The sequence below is a fragment of the Cardiocondyla obscurior genome, linkage group LG16 (assembly GCF_019399895.1).
Source record: "Cardiocondyla obscurior isolate alpha-2009 linkage group LG16, Cobs3.1, whole genome shotgun sequence".
In the NCBI taxonomy this organism is placed as follows: Eukaryota; Metazoa; Arthropoda; class Insecta; order Hymenoptera; family Formicidae; genus Cardiocondyla; species Cardiocondyla obscurior.
The window spans coordinates 3,755,812-3,775,916 of NC_091879.1; positions in this window are offsets into that span (position 1 = coordinate 3,755,812).

Sequence of the window (20,105 nt, forward strand, 5' to 3'; positions counted from 1 at the left end):
TCGTTTCTAATACGCGCGGCGTGTCGAGGCCCGACGCCTCTCGCCCGTAGGCTTCACCGTCGGAACGCGCGCGGAGCCCGGTTCCGCGTATGCGTGCCCCGCGACGGGCCCCCGAGCGAGCGAGCCGAGGACGCTTCGCTCTGCTCTACTCCGCTCCGTCCTGCCTCGTTCTGTTAGCAGGAAATCTGACCGCCGCGCTCGCGCTTTTCGCCGTGCTATTCGACTTAATGCGGCATTTGAGTATTTTCTTCGTAAATTACTCGCGGCATTACGTGTAACGAGAGCCCTCAGTTTTCTTCAAATGACAGAGCGCGCAAATAGTAAATTATACAAGTGTCTTAATTAGCCGGCGATCGCACCAATTAAACTAGCCGCCCGATGACTGTCCCCGCTGTGCCAAATTATATGACCACCAATGGCACTAATTAGCGGAAGGACATTCCATAAATACAATTATTATCTGTTCTCCAAGATCAAAGCAGCGGCGGAGGCCGCCGCGCTGGCAGGTAGGACAGTTTCCACGGCGGACACCTGTCGGCCACGCGAGCGGACTCCTCCGCAACAATTCTCATTATGCCGCATTCTTCGGAATAGTACGGCGCGGATCCGTGGCGTGCGAGATTTATGATCGCGTCTAACGCTACCGCATTCGAACTTTTTTTTTTCCTTTTCTTTTCTTTTTTTTTTCTTTCTTTCCCCTCGCGCAATCTTCGACCCCGCCGTTTCGGGCGCGAGAGAAGAATCAACACGCTCTCGGGCTGACAGATTTTTCGGGCGAGATTCAGGAAAGGCCGCGGTCTCGGAGGATCGTCGCGTTGAAAGAAACGAAGGGAAAGCGTCATTAATCAGAAGGACTCCGTCGCGGCGATTATCCATTTATTCGTGGCGTGGAAGATAACTTACACCCGGGTAGGCCCAATAAACACTCCGCAATATCGTTACGGTCGTAACGTGTCCTCTCGAGGCGAGGGATTTCTTTTCGACGGCCGACGGTGAATTCCCAATTATACGATATGAGATTCCGTGGGGTCCCGCCGGCGTATCGTCGCCCGATCCTACGGAACGCTACGACTACGGATAATTTACGTTAACGACGATCGCCGCGGAGCGATCCGCCGTTAACCGGGAGAATTCTAATCTCCGCGCCGAAAGAGCAGCGCTAATATTCCCCCATTTGCGATATAAATTAATTCTCGGGTAGGCCGGCACGCCGCCTCGCCACGAGCTTCCACCGTGTAACAAGCTGTGAGGGCCTTATAAAATGTAAACTGGAAGATAACCGCGGGACTGTATCGACAGGACACGTTGGGAAGGAAGTTACGGCCTACGAGAACGCCGAAGTCGCATTAGCGAACTTAGAAGGCCGGCAAGTTGAGGCCTCGGTATCTTTAATTACATCGATTGATCAGATTACATTTTATAGCCGCCTAAAAGTTTACGTACGATTAAATTAATTTATTTTTAAAATTTCTAGCTTCGTAAATTTTTCTTCACAGCGCGAGAATCTTGTCTGTATTGGTCGACGCGATGGACAAACGACAAGTAAGCGGCCGCAGGAATTTCCGGCCAGAGGGGAAGAAGAGGGACGGAAGAACAAAACATTCCGCGAATATTCGTATTTTGCGGGATTCTGCAAGGCGGTTTTTGCGCGACCGCCGCCGTGCGTGGAGCGAAACCCTCGCGTGTGACAGTTTTTGCGGTCAACTCCCCGCGAGGACGTGCTCTCGCAGCTCCGGGAAAATCTCGCGGTCTGCTTTAAATGACTGGATTTGTTCAAAGTAACCCGATCTACTTGGACGGGAGAAGGCGTGTCGCGCACGTATGGATGAATCGGCCGCGCTGCACCCCTCGCGAATTGACCCAATTACGCAACAAAACGAGAACCGCCGCGTTTTTCAGCCGCGCGTAATAAACGCCTCTATTATGGAGCGCAGATTGAAACTGTACCGCCGATAATCCGTCACGACTACCGCGCGCGATTAACATCGCGGACAATACCGTTCGATAGAACACACGTTAAAATCACCGAATACGATACCCCGTTCATGTATTATACATCGCTTAATTAACATGTTAATACGGAAATAGACTTATCTTACAAACGTGAAGGATGAACACGGGACGCTGTTGAAATCGGTGAGGTCTGTGTAAGTAGGAGCTAATGATACACCGGACGTGGACAAGAAATAGCTTTTTCGTCTTGGGTGGTCCAACTTTTCAGGCTCTATCTCTAGCCGTTGATAACCCTTCGAAAGGTACAGCGAGATCCAAACGAAAGACCCTTCAAAATGCCACTTCGGGCCCCTGTATCTAAATCGATTAACTAGAATTAGTATGTTTTTCTTTTTTTTTTTTAATTTTATTTATCGATCCTAATTTGAACGCTGATTTAAATAAAATATTTCGTCGTCCCGTCGAAGCTGAAATTCGTTCTTTCCCTGAGAAGTTGAGAAAAATCTCGCGTGCCTCGCGTATGTAAACACTCGAAGGCTTTTTTTTTTTTTTTTTTATTTTTTTAACTAGAATGAGCCTGGGTTATAAACTTGAATTGCACTTTAAACGACAAGTCGTATCGAAGTGGATCTTACAAATTACTAATTTATCTCGTGCCTCTCGCGGCATTCGCGAACTTATCTGAAGATAAAAACCGGAGCCGAGAGTCTAGCCGAGTTATCAGCTGCACTTAGCGCGAGCTACTTGCAAGCAATTAGTCTTCTATCTTCTCCGAGACGGGACTCATCGGCAGTTCAAGGATCGGCGGCGCGGGCAGGTGTAGCCGTGATTACTCGTGATTTTTTTCGTATTCAGCCGAGCGACGCTTAACCGCGTCGGAAATAGCGGGCGAAACGCTTTCGTTTCCGAGTACAACGCGGAGAAAACGCGGCTCGTCTCTCTTAGGACGACATCGTGGCAGAAGTAGCGGAGGTTGTACCTCGCCGCAGAACAGGCTTCCCTCCACCATCTGCCACGGTGCTCGGTGTGTTAAATAATTTAACCAATTAGTCACGAGTTAAGTGACTATCCGCTAAAAAGAAATCAGATGCAAATTGCTCGGCGCGTCTGGACGCCACCTTTTCCGGCGGACAGACTCCACGGCGTATCAGCGTATAAGGCGAAACCAATTCCTGGCCGGCACCTTCGGCGTCCCGCGGAACTCGGGGCGGTACACGGGAATCGTGCGTAGGAATCGGTATTCCGTTCCCTCCTCTCCCCACCCCCACCTCTAGCACAAATATTGAAACGAAGGCTCTCCCTTCACCGTGGTCCCGTTCCACGGTACGTGTTAGCCCGTGGTTCTTAACGGGGAACGAAGTCGAGCGTGGTGCAGGGAATGCCACTTGGCGCACCGTTCGGGAATGCCCCGGCGGGTCGGGAAGCCGTAATGAGCCGCCGTGGGAAACGGGGGAGCGAGGTAGCGACGTCGTCGTACTGTTCGCCACCGTAGATTCTTGCCGCGACGAGGCGCAGGAAAGAAAGAAGACGAGCGGAGCGCACGCGCGACGCGATGGGTGCCCTTCGTTCCGCGGCGCACCTGCACCGTCGCCCTCCTCGAAGGGCCCGAGGAAGGGCCGTCGTTACCGTTGCGGAGTAGCGCTAACACGGGAAGGTCGGTCAGCAGGTGCCCGCTCGTTTCCGGAAACCGAAATGTCTTTGAAACCTATCTTCGAAGGTAGGAAAATCGCGAGGAAAAGATTGAACGCGACGAGAGGAAAGCCAGTAAGCCGAGAATATTATAATTATTGATGTGTAATTTTATTAATGACAGTAACGAAGTATATAGGACGATGGACATTATCTATACTCACTTTACTTACTTAAGAGCGAAGTAAAATTTCGCGTGTATTTAATATTCAAACAGAAACCGTAAGAGTAACGCTGCGCGGCTGTCCTAGTACGCACAATGTAGAATGACTCTAGTAGAGTAACTTTCACGGAACACCTGCGCGGTAACGAAACAGGTGATGGGTGGACGGCTCGCAACGTGGCGTATTCATACCCACTTGTTCAGAAGCGGCGGCTTGATTCGAGCTGAATTCTCAGCGCGAGGAAATAAAAATTGCAGGTCGCGTATCCGCGGTTTTAGCGAAACCTCCGTGGAAAAATTATATTATATTATATTTAAAAATATAATACATATGATATTTTACGTATTTTTTTTTTTTTAATTTTAAATAATTATTTTTATTATATTTTTATTATATCAAGAGATAAAAGAAATTTTTTTTTAGTAAGGTCGAGCCGGCAATTTGCGCGTGCCGCAAATCGGGAGTTTCCAAAGAGTGCAATTCGACGTAATGCCCAAACGGATATAGTCGTTCGAGACGATGACGCTAAGTATAAGCGATACATCAGTCTGCATAAGCGAAAATCCATTTGATCGTCGACGTTGATGAACGCGCTGTAAGCGGCGCGAACGATCGTACGGGTCGAGCCGCTCGCGTGCAGGATGCACCTAGATGCAGGGGCACTCAAACATAAATAACGCAACAACGGCGTTCCGCGAAACCGGGACAGGTCCTTTCCGCCTCGAAATCCTCACGCCTTCGACCGTCATCCGTCGAATTAAATCCTCAAGCGTTTTCTTGGATTTTTTTTTTTTCTTCTTGGGACTCGCGACGGTCCATTTACATCTCGCAAAATGCAAGTCGATTAAGATGCAGACGCACCGGAAAGCAATCGCGGTTTACACGTCCGCGGATTTGCGCAAAAATAACGCAGCTTGAGAACCCTGTGGTCCGCACACCGGCGCGGGCACGGCGCGGTACGGTAAAACAGCCGGCAATTTCGTCGTGCGACATTGGCCACAGCCGCGGTTGCGGTGTCCGGCGAAGGTACCATAGCGCACACGGCGATTACGCCCGGCTTCTCTCCGCGAGAGAAGTAATAGCGATTTCGATCCGCGCGGCAGCCGCAAGAGGCAAGCACCGATCGCCACAATGTAGCCTTACACGACGCCGGACGAAACGCAGTTACCGGATATCGCATTTGCCTGTCGGGTCGAAGGGCGGCGGGCGCGCGATTAAACCGCGCAGGAAATCGATCCCGCGAGAAAAATGCCGCTGCGGCTTGTACCGGCTTCACCGTGGATAAATATCTCGAAAGAGAAAAGAGGAATAAAGAAAAAAAAAAAGAGTAAAAGAAAAAGAGAAGAAAAAAATAAAAATAAAAAAAAGGGATGAAAAGGCGGGAGCCGCTTAGACAACGCTTCTCGCCTTCGGTCGTAAAAATTTATTGATCCGCGAGGATCAAGCCGGGAAAGATGACCATTAACGAGTTGTTAAATTCTTTTCACGATTAGATCGCCGCAAGGCGGCCGCGGAGAAATCGTGTCGTTGCGGGAATGTGAAACGACGTGCTAAGTGGACTCCGGCGCGGAGGAAGCGAGGGGGCCTCTTTGTCCGGTATCAGGGTCATTATGTTTTTACGTATCTCCGAATGCTCATAAATCGAGCCGGCCGATGACGGGGGCCTCCTCCGATTTAATTCAATTAGATTTGGAAATTAAATTACGTTCCTTGACTTTTATTGACCCCGCGAGTCCGCCGCGAGGCGGACCACGAGCATGAATTTCGTAAGCCGCAGTCATCAAACCGACGTTCGACGTTTGTTGCGGCCGACTCGAGTCGTGCTTCGCGGTAACGAAACCGTCGCGTTCCGACGCGGCACGTTTGCCGCACAAATATCGACGTTCTTCCCTTATTTAACACAGTCGGCCTCCCGGAGGCGAAGATCGTGCCTCGCGCTGATCGAGGCCGCGGTTTTCGCCCGACGGGGACCGTGTCCCAGGCGGAATTCTAATCTCGGCCGGTCAGTCGGCGGACGGAACTCGTTCGTTTGCCGGTGAACGGAGGAGGTTCCGCGAATCGCGCTCACGCGAGCGCGAAGGCATCAGGCAATCCTGCGGCGGTGGAATTATGCAGATTGCAGGTTGGAATCCATCTCCATCGGCTCGGCCAAACGTACGTGAGTTCATCCGCGCGGTGCGCGAAACGATGGACGCGAGTACGCAGCTCTTCTCGCTTCGTCCGTTCGTATATACATTTACCCGTTCGACTCCGCCGACCTTCCGCGGTCTGCGCTTTAATGCGCGCTTACGCGACGCTGATCGCGAAGGGAGCAAGAAAGAAAGAAAGAACCGCACACGCGCTGCACGTTTCCGTAACCGGCACTCGCGACTCGATACGCGAGCGAATTAATCGCCGTTATTAACGGTAAAATTATTACTTCTTAATCGCATTGCGTTAATCTGCCTATACTTTGCCCCTCTCACCTCCTCCCATCGTGTACGAAAAGAAAAGGAAAAAAAAAAACGCGTCGAATTGGTGAACGGGTCCGCGCGATCCGAGATGCTCGATTCAGATGCGGCGTGGCGAACGCGAGATCGAAGGAGGATCCGCGAGGGTGGAAAAACATGAACGGGAAGACGCCACGGTGTTTCCTCTTTGCACGGAGACGGACGGAAATTTCGCGTCCGAGTCTGCCCCGCGGCGTTCGGGGTGCACCTCCTCTATTTTCATTCCTGAAAGATCGCCAGCGGCACCGCTCGCGCGATCCGGTTTACCTATCTCGTCCAATAAACGTCGGGTCCGTCTCGCGACGGACGGTCCCGAGGTTCGTTCTCTCGCGTGCACGGTCCATCGGCGATAAACGCTGCGTTGCCTTGGCCGTGGAAAAACTGCGGCGCGGCTCGCGAAAATAAACCCACCGGCCTCCGCGGGTACCGTTCGCAATATCGCGCTCCCTCTCGGTTCTGGGATCCTCGCTGGGACCCGTTCGCGGAGTCTGCGAGACGTCGGAAGGAATTATGCGCACCGCTGCCGGCACACCGCTAGATACCGACGAGCATAATAATGATTTAGGAGGGTTATTGGGTCGACGGACTTTTCGCCTGACTTACCGCGAAGTGCAAATTGATCCATAAACGATAAATCGAAGCGTTTTGTATTTAATTGCACGTAATTATACGCGGATATATTTTTTCACCGGCAGAGAGCACGTTTAACGGCCGAGAGTTCTCTACTTTTAATGCCGTTTTAATTTTCTAGACAACTCCATTTCCTTCGCTTCACGCGACCGGGCCTCTGTCACGTCGTGGCTTCTTCTAATTGAACAGGAGTAAAAACGGCATATATAACTGGACTCGCGGACAGGTGTAAAATAAAATTAATCTCGCTTGTTAATTTTCTGAAACGGCGGCTTAAGTGTCCGCTGGGTAGATTTTAATCGTCGGAGTGACAAACGCGCGGTGCTGCGGCGTTAGATTTTCCGGGCGCAAACAACGGCGCCAACGATAATGGCCGCGATCGCTCGTATCTGGAGAGGATCACCGCCGCCGATCATGGGAGAGAACTCGCGCGAGATTCAGGTAGTAGCGACGAGCCGGTTGCCTGAGTCGGCTTCTCCTTTGGGCCCCGCGGGGAAAGTACGAAAGAAGAGGAAAGGACGGGAGAGGATCGCAGCCGAGAGAACGAGTCGGTCGCGGCTATAATTTAGAGAATAATATACTCTCCGGAGGCATGCATTAAGCTTCTCGTCTCCCCGGGAAACCTCGAGTCAAATCGAGACAGAGGTAAGGAAAGACGGGAGGATTCAGAAGGCCGGTGAAAGACTAAGAGGCTGCTGCGCGTATTAAATCAAAAATACAATTTGCCCGTTAATTCCTTCGCGCTATTAACCGGATGTGGACGCGCTCGGCCATCACGGCGGCGGAATCCACCGTGGACGAGCGTCGGAGCGTCCTTCGGCTCCGGAATTCCGCGCCGTGGTCCGCCTCGGCGCCGGCGTGCGTAACTCTTATTCACGCGCGCAGGAAGGGAGATCGCGTCGCGCCCGGCAATTCAGGCAGCAGCGATGGCGGCCGGGGCCCCCGACTCCGGAGCTCGCCGTACCCCGCGGGAAAGAAGGACACGAGGGGGAAAGATACGGAGCGCGGAGGGAAGAGGGCGGCTGTAATTTAGAGAAAAACGCTCGTCGAAGAAGCCGCAGGGCCCTACTTTTCGTGCTGCCCGCCGACCCGCCTACCTGGCCTCTATTACGCGCGCTGGATCAGAAACAACCTGCGCGCGATCGCAGACGGATTCACGCGGGCGTTTTGTACGTGATAATAACTGCAGGTAGCCGACAACGACCGTAACTAGCCGGGCAACGTGGGGCCCGATTGAGAAACTGTTTATCGATAAGATAGATACACGCTCGATCGGACCGGCGAGAGATAAACGACCGTTTCCGCTTTCCGATTAAATCGCTATTAAGTTAATCCTACGCGCGACTTTGATTAGTATGTATCGAACAGGCGAGAAGGGCGAGAGGGCGGGTGAAATCCCCCTCGTCACGCGCATCCTCGATCATGTCTGATGAGACACCGCTTGAAATATTGTCCGGCGTTTATAAGACATAAAATTGTCGCGGGGTTTTTGCCGGGCCCCCCTTAGCGAGCCGAGAAGATGAGCGGTTCAGAGTAATATTTATTAACGTGTTAATGATGAGTATTATAATCACTGCACATTATGTCGCGCATTGTTACTAAATAATATCGCATATTAATGAGAATATCAAGCTAAGTAATATTAATGAGAAACATCGTCGTAACATATTATGCTCGTTCTCAGATGCCGTAATAAAGTCACGACATGCTCTTAAAATAAAACACAATTTATTCCAAAGTTAATTTATTAAATTATTAAACTTTTCAACTTAAATAGCGGAGCTTACCGAAATGTTAATGCTTACGATTATCGCGTGGTATGTTCGTCGACGCGCCGGACCCGAGAGGCGAAGCCTGCTCGAATGCCCTTTTCCGCGTGAAGCGCGACGTCTGCATAAACCGGCCATAATCACAGAAGGGGAATGAAAAATGCAGTTCGACATTAATTCCAAGCCGCGGGACAGCAAGATAGTCGTGGCGGAAGGTGACAGGCGACCCCGGCGGAGAGGCGGCGCCGACAGGGAGACGCGCGTTTCGCGTGTTTTGAAATTCCATTACTGCGCGAGATGAGACCAGTGTACGGGAGCGATTCATTAAGCGTGATATTTTCTCGTGCGTTTCTCTGTCGGCTTCAGCGCGCCGGATTGCCGGTCCTCTCCCGGTCCCCGGTGGGATTCGCGCCGAAAGGGGACGATCTGCGAAAGCGAAAAGGGCACCGAGGTATTCGCGGCCTGGCATAGCGAACAAATTACCGAAATCTTCCCATCTTCGTTGCTCTTGTTGTCCGCCGCATTTCTACAAGTCGCTTCGCGCTGCGCGCCGTAGAAATCCCGGTTAATTAATTTTCTGCGTAACGTAATTAATCGAGCTCGATCAACTCACCGCCTTCGAGACGAGGATTTTCGAACGTACGCGATATCTAATTCCTGCTCATTAAACCGCCACGGCCGTCCCCAAAGGCTGTTTAGCTCCCTAAATAGAATTTTCTTTTGAAAAGGTGGTCCGCCGCTCGTCTAAAGCGCTTTGAATCTTATCGCGCGAATGGTCTTCGACGGGGAGACGCAAGCGCGAAAATAAGGCGACGGGGAGGGACGCTGATTCGGTTAAGCAATTAAATTTGGGCACCCCTAAACCCGAAGAAAGATTTTTTTTTTTCCCCTTAGGGAGGACGACGGCTTCGGTAAACGCGTCCCCGCAAACAGGATACGCGGGGGACAAGTTGTGGCGTTATCTGAAATTTAGGGCGCAGCCGAGGCGGAAATTGAGCCAAGGCCGTGGCCGGGCTTTTCCCGCTTTACGTGGGATATATGTCGCAGCGTCATAAATTCAAGAGCTTTCGTTCGAATCACGGTAAGCTCTCTCGCTCTCGCCTCACCCCGTGTCCTTCCTCGCCGGTGGAAAATCAAGCCGCTCGTATCTCGTTAAACTCGAATATTGCCCTCGGTAATAGACGAAGGTTTAAACCCTTTAACGTGCATTTTACGTACCGCTTTCGATGGCAAGACAATACCGATCGTGCACGAATTTATGATAAACTACAGCCGTCCTACGCGCTACCTGTATACTTCACGACGGACCCCGGGATCTCTCGCGTTTACGAATTATCCCGATGAATTAAATATTATGAGATAAATCGTAGGAAATTTCAATTATTTTCAGCGTTAATTGCTCCCGCGTTGTACGTCATACAAGCGACGTTTGCCGTCGAATACAGGCGCAGCTGAACGCACACGTTTTCGCGGCAAGTGGCATTTAGCCGCCTGGGATCGTGGAAAGGCAATCTCGCGAAAGTAGCGCGTATAAAGCGTAGTGGCGGTATTACGCGTCGGCTCTTCGAACGATCTGTCTCGCCGCGACTATGCCGGGAGACAAAGAGAGCCCGGAGAGAGAAAGAGAAAGAGAGAGGAGCGACGCGGTTCGGTTTACAGCTCGAGGGCCCGGTCGCGAAGGCCGTAATATAGGGGCTCGAGCATTTAGCTTATCGCGACCGACTATCTACCGGTGGCATACGCCCGCGTTGGGGCGCTTTTCCACCCCTGCGGGCGAAGCTGCGTAACGCGCTCGTAGGGTACGGAGACGGCGGCGGCGGCGAGCCCTTAAATCAGGCTGCAGCCTCGGGCGCAACGCGATGCGCGCGAAGGGACTTTCGGTTATCGCGACCGCCGTGCGAGTCCAGCCGAAGATAAAGATTAACAGGGAATTAGAGAAGCTCGCGTCGAGCGTGCGGCAGTTATTACTAATGTCTTCATTTTGCTCATTGGCAAGGGACGATTCCGCGGATCGCGAGATGAAATCTGCCGCCTGGCGGGCTTGGTCTTCTGGAGGGAGCGCGCGACGGCTGCGCGAGTTTATCACGCGGACACTCGGAGGCCTACCGTTTTAATAGGAAGTCCTCTCATTAAATACGATCAACGCCGGCCTCGTGTCTCATTAAATGGAATATAGAGTATAATAAAATTGGCACGAAAAGGGCTAGGCTCCGGACGTCGCAAGGGCGCGAGTCCACATGCTGTTATTACCAATATCTTTATTCGCGTGCACCACGCGTTTTACGCATCTGTCGGAGATTCAATCTGCGCTCGGTCGAGATGAAGGGCTCTCGTGGCCGCGAGACACGCCGCCGTATCATTACGTTGCTTACTTTTACGCGAGAGCGCGATTACATAACTCGTCGTTGTCGCCCGCTGTCGCTCGGGGGACAGCGATCCTCGTATTAATAGAATGTTTCCCCGCGAAGGAGAGAGCTGCGAGGTGTAATAAAACTTAATGGCCGCCCGATACCGTTTCACAAGCGTTTTTAAGAGCGTCCAGATTTTTCCAGGACGGAGCTTCTTCGGCGCGACGTTTTTGCGAGATAAATAGCAGGCGGGATTAGTCACTCCGAGTACACGTTTTCACGGTGACAGATCACCCCGGTCTCGTTTATCGCGGCGTCATTAATCCACGGAATTCTCCCGAACGACCGCGCGGCTGTTTAATGTGCAAATAGCAATTACGGCCGAATTTCTCGGCCTACGAAACTAACGGGGTGCAGAACCGAACGAAAAAAGGGGCGCGGGAGAGGCAACGAAATAGCTAGCGTGGGACCCTTGCTATCAACTAATAAAGTGTCGTTGATCTGTTTTCCTACGCCTACGCGCTTCGTTTGCCCGCGAGACGTTCCCGTCTAATTGGAACATCGCTTCGCGTGATATCGGGACGATATTCGTCAGTTTAGGGAGAAAAGGGCGTCAAAGGTTTACGCGTACATTCCGATATGAATTGACTGTCCCTTCGGTTTTTTCCTCCCGATCTGCAAACACGGAGAACTCGCGGAAGTGCCGGCCAACGTTGAACGACGGTGATTTCTTACGAGCCACCCTTCGCTCATTCGATAACGGGACGCTCGTTCGTTCCACTCGCACTCCCGGCTTCTCTTCGGACATCTCGGCGCTGAAGGGCACCCCTCGGGGCACCGAAGGGCGGCTGCTTACGGCACGCGTAAAATACGACCGGCGTGGCATTACGAGCGCTACGTTTCGCAGCCGATCGATCGGAAGCGCGAGGAAGAGGAGCGAGGGAGAGACAGAGAAGAGCGTCGTTATTTACGCCGGATTGAATGGTGCGACATCGAATGGAAGTGGTGGAACGCATTAACAACCGAGGAAGGGAAATCGTCGAGAGCGAGGCACTTCATTCACTGATGTTGTTAGCAAGACCGCCGCGTTAAGCGCGAATTAAAAAGAGGCCGCGGAATAAAGTTAATGAACATTTTATGCGGAGCGGGCCGTAAATGTGCCGTACTTATCGGTATGCTATATCGAGATATTCAATTAAGTCGCGCCGCTTAAAGCACCGGATGTACTTAAGGAGGCTGGCGCGGATAAATTAATGGGAAACAAAATGAATGACATTATTACTAGATAAACCGATGTTCATAATAAACATAAAGAAATGCAATTTGTGTAATACTATATAAATTTAATTTAATTTTAATTCAAGATCTATATAAAAAAAAAATTTAATATCTTTTCTTTTTTTTTTTTTGTTTCTGAAAATTTACGTAAAACAACGTCTTAATTTTTACTCTTTTATCATTACGCTTATTCTCAAAGAAATAATTTCTTTTTGTTACAGCCGAAATAACATCAGCGTCCTTATGTACGAGCCTGTAACCAGCCAGCGTTATTAGATAGGCGTCAATAAAAAAGATGAGCGGGGTGAAGTCAACGTAGGTCGGATTTATGGCGAATCTCGATGGGCGCGGATCGAAGGAACGACGGTAAAGTCGGATTTAATAGAGAGTGAGTTCTCGCGCGGGCTTACGCCGTGTAACCCCGAGACCTGACGTCGGCATATTGCATTATCGCCCGACTTATGGGATTCCATATTCAATATGGATAGCGGACCGGAAGGTCGGGGGAGGGCACCGAACGATCCCCGAAGGCGAAACGTATTTCAAACTCGACGGCTGCTTACGACTCGGGAAGGACCGGGCACTCCACTTGCCAGAAGTATAGTGTACTATATTACAGCGATGTGACCGACGCGTCACTTCGCGAAGGGAAGTTTCGGCAAACTCTCGGAGTGAGAGAGCTTATAATTTCGTCGTACTCTTCGAGCACTCTTTTTATTTTATAATATTTGAAGAAAAACATAATGACATAAAAAAAAAAAGATTATTTAAATTTTTATACATACAAAAGTGTTTGTATGTTAAAAAAATATAACAAATAGCGATCGACACGTGGGACAATACAATATAAAGACGGGAGGAGAAAATGAGACAAATCTCACGAGACTCAGAAGCATATACGGTAGAAGTGTTTTCGATTTGTAGTCGACGCCTGCAGCAAGCCACCTCGACGGCTGCATGTACGGTGGTTGCCTACACGAAGGAGTGATCTGTCTATCTACAGAACGTTTCAACCTAACTTGAATAGAAAACGCCACGTTATTTTAATAAAAGTTGCAGCTAATTTTTTTTTTTTTTTTCCTTCTTTATCAGAACTTTCTGTCAATTTTCTTGTATTTTTATTCATGAAATAAAAGAGTTGCCAAAAAAAATAGAGACCTCTTTTCTTTCGCATAGTAATAATTCAATAATGTATATTTATTATCCGGCACGTAAGTATATAACCCATTTCGGCGTCCATTAAATAATCCACCTGCAAGGGAGAAGCCCGTCTCGCCACTCGTAATCTGATGCTTATTGTAGCCTATACATTCACCGATTTCGCCGTATGGTGCATGGCGCAGATAAATAATACGACGGGAAGAAACAGACGCAAGCTGGGGAAAGAAACAGAGCCGGCGGGTCTTGGCAGTGTCGGGCTGACTTACTTTTGTATCCGCGCTACGTGACTTCTATTCAGTCACTGCTCTCGCAATGATAATTCTATCGCGTTAAATAAACCGATACAAAAAAATTAATAACTCTGCACTCAATTATTCAAACTATCCTCGCCTCCTCCAATTTATTTATCCTTTACTTTTATAGATCTCTTATTCGTTTCTCCCAGATGGACATTTCGTAAATGATCACGTCCCAGCCAGTTGAAATACCCGTCGAAATTATACGAGAAACGTGCGTAGGGTTCTGAAAGAACGTCGTGCGAGGCGAAGACACGCGCGGGAGGACAAGGAGGGTGGACGAGGGGTTGGGCGCCGTAGGGCTCGTATCCGCGCGTTATGGTCAACGCGTTCGCTATAATAAAACTATTCCTGCCGTGACTTACGCAACGGAGGAGGCGGGAAGGTCTGAATCCCGTAGGATATAAATGCCGGGGGTGTTTCCTTCGCTGGACCGTGGGCCAGTCCGCCACCTTCGCGTAGATTCAATCACGACCCCTCTGACTATACCGACGAAATTCACGTCTCGAATACCTGACGAGGGCACGGTAATCGAAACCGATGCCGGCGAAAAGCGTGGCACGAGAGAAGGACGATACCGACGTCATCTTATGGGATTTCGAGTAGCTGAGAGATAGTACCAGGCGCTTTAGAATTCTCACGTGGTTCGCGATTTACGATCGGCGTATCGCATGCGTCTGGCAATAATACCGCCTGAAGTTTCGAAGCAAATGCGAGCCAAGAGTCGCTCGCCTATTGTATAAATAAATTCAAGAAAGAGATAAGTACCTCTGGTATTTCGGATCCTAACTACGTAAAATCGTGAATTAAAAAATTTATCAAATAATAATTAAAAAAAAAATAATTAAACAAAAAGCGTGCAAAACAATTTTGTAGTTACAATTTCAATATAAACGTATAATTGTCAAATATAATTTATCTCCGTTTTATTCACGATGCACACGTGTTTTCTAAAAAATTTCACGCGTGCGAGGGTCCGACTTTTAATGGGTTTCGGTATTGATCGTCGGGATGAATCAACACCCTCGGGATAATGGGCGCTCTAGTATAAGCTCGAGAAGGCATAAAAAAGTCGCATCACGGGAAAGCCCAAAGTATACAGCGGCGATATTCATAGATTTCGTCGCCAGAGCGAAGAGGAGACAAAGCTCGAAGCCGCTCGCCCTGAAGCGAACTATAAAGAGACGGAAGAAGTCGCGAGCTACGCCACTAACTTCGTAAGAGGTTTTTTACCTTACGTTCGCAAATCCGATGCGGGAGTGTTGCACGTTCGTCATCCGCCATCGCAGCTGCTCGCCGATGGTGTAGTAAGGCCTTCCTTGCGAAAAACGGCGCATCTTTTCCCTTCCGATATCCGGCGGCCGATCGAAGCCTCAGAGAAACCAGCAACGCGAGGGCGACGCGCGCCATGATCCAGGGGCTTCCACCCTCGCGGCGGCGTCCACCCTCCGGTCCCCGCCCCCGCGTCACGGCGACACTTCCACGGAAGCCGGCATTATTGTCGCCGTGCGATATAGAAGCGTCGGAACGCACTTGCACATCGTCCACACGTTGTCGCTGGTAGGAACACGCGATCGGCTATGACGGGCGTGGGATTTGTGGCCGCGGGAATCGCAAATGCGCCGATTTATGGCCGCGCAAATCGCAGACGCGTAAATTTATCGGCGCGTTTGTGGAGGAGCGGAACGTGTCGATCGCGAGATTTATTGCGCCCGCGGCCGCGCGGATCGCCAAGGCACGGATGCCCGATGAATTGGCGAGCGAAAATTTAGCACGTGAATTCGCAAATACGATTCCCGATGCTCGTGAATTAAGACGCGCGCCGGATTCCGCTCGCGGGCGCGCGGATTTACGCGACGCGTGAATTTGCGAGCGCGAGGGTCGCCGAAATGGGGATCGGAGGCCGGTGCGGAAATGGGGTGGGTGCGAAGGGATTAGTCGATGTGCAAATTTACCGATAAACGCGAACCGTTCGCGCGTGGAAACGCCGCGATACGCACGATTCTCGTCGAGTACAGCCGAAAAACCCGCGCGGATCGGCTTCGCGCTTGATTTTCTCAACTTTTTGCGCTTCGAGTTCGAGACGCGCGGCTGCCGAGGCGAACGGGTAAGCGTCGGGCGAAATACTAGCGACGGCCGATATCGGGGGTGCAGTCGTAAGGGGCGCGCCCCTCGTTACGAGCCCCCCTGTAAGCTCGAGACCGCTCGCGCGCGTGTATACGTACTCGACGCCATGTCCGAAGGGGTCTCCCCCGGCCTGCCGTTGCCTGTGTTACGGCCGCAGCTCGTCCTCCCTGCCGCGACTATGACTAATAAGAACTAGAAGCCCGTGCCACACGATCCGACCGCGCCGCACGTTAAACGATGCGAACGAAGGGTGTCATCCCTCCAAGGGTGGCCGCAAACGGTTTCTTAAACCTTCTAAAAATTCCTCGCAAATTGGATACATCGGTGAACTAGATTCTTAATTAACGCACAACGCGGTCCCTGTCGATTCACTTTGATCCAAGCAAATTGCGAAAAGCACAGCTCGCAAATAAATTAATTTAAATAAGTTGAAAATTTAATTAATTATTAAATTATTTCTTTATTAAATTATTACTTTGGAGTGTCGCGTTCAATTTATTCACGCCGCCCTTATTCGACACCGGCGCCCGACGTAAATCTCATCTTCTTTAATTTCCCATTAACATATGCGTAATACCCGGGCACCCCGGTACACCCCCGAAGTGTTGAAACACGCGGTATCGCAATTGGTGCCGCGGCATCGGGCGCAACCTCGAGTCGCACCCTTTCTCTCTTTCCATCGCCGCTTACACGGGCCATCTCTCGCATCGCCCTCGTGTTTTTTTACCCCGGCCTCTCTCACAGACGTGCTGGGCGACATCATCGCGTGCGACGTGTTTTTATCGCGCGCGCCATATGCGCGACATATATATTCCAGCCCTTGGAACGGTTAGTACATCAAATTTTCTTCGAGAGCCGGAGGAGAGCCCCATGTGTCGCGCGGCCGTCGGATGTGTGCGGAACGCGAATCGAGATGCGTTACACGTCGCTCGCGAACGATCCTTCGGAAGAATAGGCGGTCGCGAGTAAGGCTGGTATCGCGCGTTCGATCCCGCCGAGATTGCTTTTCGAGAACGACGGGAGAACGTCGAAACTACGAGTAATAATTTACATTTTCGAAGAGTATTTTTTTATATTTATTTATTTTTTTATTATTATCATTATTATTTTTCTTTTTATGGAGCTCGTAAAATATTTTAACATCGCGGTATAAGGAAGAAACCGCGATAACTTTAGATATACTCTATTTTCTTTTTACCATTTAAATGGTAATTCTTAGACGATAACGTTATCATTAAAGCTACCAGAAAATAATACCGGTACGGATAAGAAAAATCCCGAGTGTAATTGTAGGAGGTTCATTGTGACGTGTGGTATGTCAATCGTTACCCTTTTTTTTTTTCGTCAAACATCAGAAGTGTCAGCGGAATGTCCGCGCGCAATGAATCGCGGGGGGGAAAAACGGACGACGTAGAACAATGCGATAAGCGTGAAAAAGCGCGGCGGGAACGTCGATTTGTAAATGGTGCTGTGGGTGAACCTCTCCTGGTTGCATTTTCCGGAATTAGCAGCTGCGACGGGTGAGAGAAAGGAAGAGGAGGGCTAGACAGATCGATGGCTATTCCGTCTGAACGTGATTACCGCGAGAACTCCGGAAAACTAGATGTGAAAGCGAAAGCACGGAGGAGGAGGAGAGGAGACAGCGTGGACGCGTTAAAATAAATAAATCAAACGCTACACATTGTACCTCGTGCCGGAAAATTTCAGTAAAAAGAACCAAGGGATCCCGTCGCAAAATAAAAAGCGAAGCTAGAAGAGAAATAACCGCTTGAAAATCGATATACGGCAAAAAGTGACGAGGATCGAATGAAATGTAATAAGTAATAACGAGGGAGTAAACATTCCGCCGGATTGTGGAAACAAGACAGGGGGGGGGGTCGGACTCGCGGAAAATGATGTAACGAGATGAGAAAACCCACCGGCCGAGGGGCAAGGTCCGAGGAGAAGGTCTGACGAGGGGTCGAGCAAAAGGGCAAAGGGGCTGGAAGAAAAATCACGTCGAATATTTGTTGTCGGGGCCCGGTGTCGTCGAGAAAAATCGACGAATCAAGAGAAACTCTCGCCCGGTGACAGAAGCCTTGTTCGAGGCGAAGGGGACCGGGTTCGGATCTTATGATTTCGTTATTTGCCGCAACCCTCGCGCTCTCAAAGCGACACACGAAATGGGGTCTCTTGATATCGCGTGAAACTCAAACGCGTCACGGGTTCGTATCCGCGAATTTAAGTATTTGCCAAACTCAAACGGCGCCGTCCGGAAATTACAGTCGACCGGATAGTTGCCTAAAGCGTCGCCTCAGTCCACCGTACGTCGTGTAATTTTTTTATTCGGTAATACACCCCGAAATACAGAATTCTATCACAGCGGATGATATTTTTTTTTAAAGCAAGGTGTTTTGCACCGGAAAGAGGCCCTCGTCGCATATCGCGGTGGCGCGCTTCTATTTTCGAACGCCGTCCGTCCCGACGTCGGATATTTTTGAGGCTTCCGTTCTGCGATACGCGCCGCAAATCCGCGCTCACCGCCTCGAAGAAATTTCCGCGCAGCGGATCCGCGTGTGGCAAAGGCCGACCACACGTCGCGCTGCCGCAATATTTTTTTCATGTATAATATAATTTTTTCTCTTTAATATAAAATGTTAAATGTTAATTTAATGTTAAATGTTTAATGTTATTTAATGTATAAAATGTAATTTGAATTTTGTAACTTTTCCTTTCTTTCTTTTTTTTTTATTTGTTTTTATATTTTGTAAACATTTAATCTTTACATTTTTAGTATCCCGTTTTTAAATCCAACACAATTTTTATATGTATATAGACTTCCTCGTTCTGCACACTATCCGCGTAAATAAAAGCCAGCAGTAAAGACGTCAAAATAGAAATCGTCTCCCGAAGTAACTTATCCGAAGCTTATAGCGCGACGTAACCAACGTCCGGCTGTAAATTTCCGTGAAGTCGCAACCGTTTTAGAAGCGTAAAGAAAGGACTTTGCGTAAATGGATCGAAACGGCGACGGCGCTCGGTTTCGCGGCTCGAGTTGCAGCCAGCTCGATACGATATCACAAGTGTCCGCGGTATCGCGCGCGGTAATAAAGGAGTTAAAGCCGCTTCCTCCCGTGCGCGAAGGCGCTAAATAATCCTTTATCTTGCGGGAGCGATGGCTGCTGGCACGCGTCGCGTCGAGACATAAACCGTGAGTCGAAGCTCGAGTGAGGGAGGTCGGGCGGTGTTTATTGACCTCTGCGAAACAGATACGCACTATATATAGTGGCGGTGCATTAACGCTTACCAAAGAAATCCCGTCACGTCTCTCGTACTTAAAAAAAAAAAAAAAAAAAATTTTATACTACGAAACGAAGTCGAAAAACACGAAGCTAACTCTCAGCCTTTTCGTATTTACCTTCCGCGCGATGACATTAATAATGTGAAGATGTTGTTCGCTTCCGAAAACGACAACGGGACGATTTTATTTCTTCTGAAAATACATATCAGAACAAATAGAAAATTGGGAGCTCTCCGCCTTGATTTCTTGGGAGGGGACTATTTTCGGTTTCCATCGATATCCCGCGCGAGTAGAGCGATCGACCCGTGCGCTTTCAACGAAAACCTATATCGAGCGTGTCAGTTTTATTCGGGGCGCGGACAATTGCATTAAATCTCTAAAACAATAGAGAACTTATAAATTCTCCTATAATTTTAATAAAAGAAATAGAAAAAAAAATCTATTTAAGTCACGAAATCGAAATATATTTTTATTCGGCGTTTTCTGGTTTTATTTGCTACCATTATTTAATTTCTAAATGCATCTTGCAGGAAGTATTTAAAAGACTCAAACTGAACTGGAATGTTTGTCAAACGGAGCAAAAATTCGTCTCAGATAAAAATTTACATACCCAGTTAAACGCAACCGCTGCTTTAATTTTTATTTGAAAAATAACTTTCGAGAATCTCTAGATCATCAAGGGATCCTAATAAAGCCGAGAGGTGATCCGAGGCGACGCGCGGCGTCGCGTATCTCGCTTGACGAAGTGTATTCGCCGTTGAGGGAATTAGCGGCACGACAGCAGACGAAGGGCTCGAGCTAATGGGGTCTGACGTTGACGAATCTCCAGGTTACGAAGTCGTCAACCGCGACTGGCCTCTCGCAACACCGACCACCGCCGGGAAAGTTCGCATCGGCCGGGCCTCGCGACCGCCGGTTCTA